Raw genomic sequence first — 4985 nt, 5'->3', positions numbered from 1 at the left:
GAAGGAAGGAAGGAAGGAAGGAAGGAAGGAAGGAAGGAAGGAAGGAAGGAAGGAAGGAAGGAAGGAAGGAAAAAATGCAGTGTGGAAGTCAATTGAAACCAACAAAAAGTCAGAATTCCACTCTGTGTGACTTGAGCACATTATTTAGCCTGTCTGAGCCTCAGTTTTCTTGTCTATAAGTGACAAGAGTTTTAGTTCTCGTGCTGGCAGAGGACTGCACATCAGTGAATACACAGAGAGCACACAGCACAGGGTACTCAAGTATCAAATATTTGAAGTATTGGCTGCAAAAATTCACAAGAGTTATTTGTTTGGACCACCTCGATCCTCATGTTTTTCAATGTAAATAACAATAGAAAGATTGGCAGGCAGGTTGTTTTTCTCTTTTTTGTGTTTTTGAGACAGGGTCTGCTCTTGAATACACCAGCAGCCTTGAACAAGATGTTCACGGCAGCTTGATTGGTGGGGAGGGTGTTTGCCCAGATGTGCAACAGTAGGGAAGGTTGTGGAGGAAAGTAAGGAACTCCAGCTGCCTGCAGAGAATGTGACATTGCCATAAGACCAGGAGAGTGGCAGGGCCCCTGTGAGGCTCCAGAACTCAGCGCCTGCTCCCTCTTCCTGGTGGAGGAGAATCCCTGCCCCGACAACGCACATATCACACAGGAAGTGGGGCTTTTCCCTACAGAAAACCTGGCTTCAGACTTAGGTAGCTCTGGATGACCAGGACAGAATCACATCTGAGCTGGAACTGTCTACATCTAACCTCACTGCTCTCCATACAGAGGGGACACTGAGGCCCAGAGAGGGATGACTTGTCCAGGGACACACAGCTGGCCCAGAACTCGGGTCCCGGCCTCTGTCTTGGGCCCTTCTCTGACCAGCTGCCTTTTCCACTACCTTGCAGCTGTCAGGAGTTTCCTCCTTCTTTGTCCAGAAAGAAGAAAGAGTGGCTGCACGGCTCAGGGGCTGTCAAAGGGCAAACCAGGTCAATGGTCCCACCTGGCCCACAGTGTCAGAGGTCCCCCACGAACGACTTGGCTGGGGCATCCTTCCAGGGGTGGGGATTGGCCCCTCCATCCTCATGGCAAGCATGATAATAGGCCTCCTCCTATCACTGCCTCCTGTTTCTTGGATGGGATAAACTGTTTGGCCTTTGGACAAGATTATTTTTGCACCAAACAGGATTGTTATCACTTAATTGAAAATAATTATCCAATGCAAATTGAGTTCAACTTATCTAGCTGGAAATAAAGAAGTGAGTATTTTGGGTGGTTTCACTGCTGCAAAGGCAGGTATTTTAAGCAAATGAAAGTAACGAGATGCAGGCTGCGTTTTCTGCAGGAGGCCCTGGGAAATCTGGGGGCCTTTCTTGAGTTGGCCCCTGTGGCCGGGAAGTCTGGCTCACCCCCTTGTCCACATCAGGGGTTGCTCTAATGAGTCTGTACTGGAGGAGAAGCTCTGACAGAGCCGGAGGCTGTGGGGGTGGCTGACTGTGGCAGGGGTGCCTATGGTCCCACACAGTGGTTCTGTCCCTGCGGAGCTTATCTCAACAGACACAGACCCTGGCCTCCTCCAGAAAAAAGAAGAAAGGGTAGGGGGAAGGAGAGAGTGCTCTTAATGTAGGTCTGATGTGGGCGGCCACGTCTCCTCCTCTGTGTCCTTTACCACAGGCACGGTGTCCCTCAACCACCCAGGTACCTGAGCCAAACCAAGTTCTCTGAGGTTTTCTCAGTCTCACCCACTCATTCGACTGGCCACCAACTCCATTTGCTTTCTTAAGTATTTCTTGGCTTTGTTAATTTCTTTCCACGCCCGCTATATCAGTTGCCCATTGCCCCAGCAATACTGCATAACAAACAGCCCCAGAATCTCAGCGGTCTGCAACCACAGGCATTCCTTCTCAGGGCCTGTGGCTCTACTGACCTTGGCTGGGCTCACTCAGGGGTTGGCAAGCTGGTGGGCATCTCTGCTGTACATATCCCTCATCCTCCTAGGGTCCACGGGCAAGCTGGACAGGTTCTTCTTATGGTGATGGTAGATGCATGAGAGGAAAAGTAGAAATAATATGTGAGGTCTCTTACCGTCAACTCTCAGACCTGATATCAAGACTCGTTTGCCATTCCATTGATCAAAGTAAGTCACAAGACCAAGCCCAAAGTCTCGTACAGCCAGAGTGTGGATGCAGGGAGGTAGAAGAATTGGGGCTAAAATTCACACCTACTACTGCCACCACTGACCTTCCTGGGACCTCCAGTCCTGACGTCCCCACTGGAGTCCTCACCTCTTGTCTCAAACTCTCTGATCTATTCTCCATAGAGCAGTTAGTTTGCTCCTTCTAAAATGCAGACCTGAGCACATTCCATTTCAGCTTAAAAATCCTTACAATCCTTCTTTCATGGAGGGGTCTTATTCCTGTTTTCTGAGAATAATTGAAATTCAATTGTAAAATTACTCTTTTTAGCAATACCTTAAGGAGCCTACGAAAGATGCAAACAGTACAATTATCATGGTGGCCCCTCTAATTGAGCGGCTCTGGTTCTCCTTGTTTCTAGGGGAAGCTCTGGCCGTGTGTACTGACACAAGGCAATGCACGAGAGATCTGCAGTCTGGACAGGAGCTGGAGCACCTGGGAAGGACATGAGGCAAGTGCTCAAGAACGCGAGAGCAGCACGCCCCAGCTGTGGGAGGGGCACCCTTTGAGCGCTGAACACGGGAAGGCCATGGTACAGTGCCAGGCTCATGGCAAGTACTTTATTCTCTTCCAAACTCCAACCATGAATCCACCCAGGTGTAAACCTTCCACAGTGAATCAGTTGTGCCTACGGAAGCTCTGTAGACAAGTGCTGCTCAAAATGTCACCTGCAGACCTGTGCTGCTCTGCAAACTCTTGGTTAGATGTCCATGAAGAGGAATAAGAAGCTCGCACCGGGATGTACATTACTGTCACTCAGCAGGCTATTTAGTCCTGCTGACTTTTTCCGTAGCAAGACTTTCTCAGTTTACACTGATTTACTCTCTGGGGCAAAAGCTGCTTAACTCCTGGTAACAAAGTTTGTGGCCCAGCTACTTTCAGGCTGCTTCTGGGGACACTAACCTGAGGTGTCCAAGCATCTCTGAGTGGTACCCAGGGAAAATTATGAAGGCATTAGGCAAAAGCTAGTAGTTTAAAGAATCATAAATGCTATAATAACAAAAAATGAGAGGTTACCTCAATATAAAAAGAGAAAATTGGTTAAATAAGTTATATACATCCTCTTTTTTTTTTTGAGACGGAGTCTTGCTCTGTCGCCCGGGCTGGAGTGCAGTGGCCGGATCTCAGCTCACTGCAAGCTCCGCCTCCCGGGTTTACGCCATTCTCCTGCCTCAGCCTCCCGAGTAGCTGGGACTACAGGCGCCCGCCACCTCGCCCGGCTATTTTTTTGTATTTTTAGTAGAGACGGGGTTTCACCGTGTTAGCCAGGATGGTCTCGATCTCCTGACCTCGTGATTCGCCCGTCTCGGCCTCCCAAAGTGCTGGGATTACAGGCTTGAGCCACCGCGCCCGGCCTATATACATCCTCTTAATGTAGTTGACAGCACTTATAAGAGGTTGGGGACTTTATAACGGGATGAGAAAAGGCTTAGGATATGACAGGAAGTTACAACAGAAGCATGATATAAAATGGTGTTAGCAGCCCCCTGTGTAACATGTAGAGAAGATATATGTGCTCACATTTACATACTTGGAAGGAAATGCATGAAAATACAAATAGGGGATTTGTTAGAGTGATGTAACGATGAAGTTTTCTTTTCTATTTTTTTTTTAATTTGAGACAGAGTCTTGCTCTGTTGCCCAGGCTGGAGTGCAGTGGTGCCATCTCGGCTCACTGCAACCTCTGCCTCCCGGGTTCAAGCGATTCTCCTGCCTCAGACTCCCGAGTGGCTGAGAATACAGGTGCCCACCACCACTCCTGGCTAACTTTTTTCATATTTTTAGTAGAGGTGGGATTTCACCATGTTGGCCAGGCTGGTCTCGAACTCCTGACCTTAGGTGATCCACCTGCCTCGGCGTCCCAAAGTGCTGGGATTACAGCCATGAGCTACTGTGCCCGGCCTATTTTTCATACTTTTGGAATACAGTTCTGTTACTTTATAATGAAAGTAATTGTACACCCAGTAATAAAATATTTGCATGATCCATCCAGTTGGTACCCTCTATTTCAGTGTTTCATTAGATTCCCACATTTATACATTAAACAATCATTAATTCAGACACACAAGTTCAGGGTTTATGATCACTCATACCCCTTCTTCCCTCTCTTCTTCTCTTTCTCCCTCCCTCCCTCCTTCCCTGCCTCCCTTTATGCTTTCCTTCTCTCCCTCTTTTCCTCCCTCCCTTCCTTCCTCCCTTCCTTCTTTCCCTGCCCTCCTGCCCTCCCTCGCTCCTTCCTTCCTTCTTCATTCAATAAACCTTTAGGGAGCACTCCTTAAGCACCAGTCCAGGCACTGCAGGGCAGCAGTGAGAAGCCATCACTCCCGGGCCTCACTGGAGGCAGCTGGGCCTCATCCTTGCACTCTCTGTAATTCATCTCGCAAACATCTGGCCACTCTGCTCTGTGCCCCAGCCTAGAGGACAGACACAGGTTCACTCTGTCCAGCAAGAGAGAAGACAGATGAATATCCAGGACCCACTTTTCTTCTTCAGAAATACTGGCTAAGAGCTTAAAAACTTCATACATTCCTGTAACAAATTCAAACGCTACTTTGTATGAAAGCAAAACTAACTTGCCAGAGATAAGCAAGAGGAACAGTTTGATGTGTATTCTTTCAGATTTCTTCCTATGAATATGCAAAGACATATTTCTTTATATAAACATTTATAAATTTATATTATATAATATAGAATATGTAAATATAGGCCGGGTGCAGTGGCTCACACCTGTAATCCCAGCACTTTGGGAGGCTGAGGCAAGCAGATTGCTTGAGGTCAGGAGTTTGAGACCAGC

Source organism: Colobus angolensis, unplaced genomic scaffold (assembly GCF_000951035.1).
Source record: "Colobus angolensis palliatus isolate OR3802 unplaced genomic scaffold, Cang.pa_1.0 Scaffold181, whole genome shotgun sequence".
In the NCBI taxonomy this organism is placed as follows: Eukaryota; Metazoa; Chordata; class Mammalia; order Primates; family Cercopithecidae; genus Colobus; species Colobus angolensis.
This window is presented reverse-complemented; position numbering follows the sequence as displayed.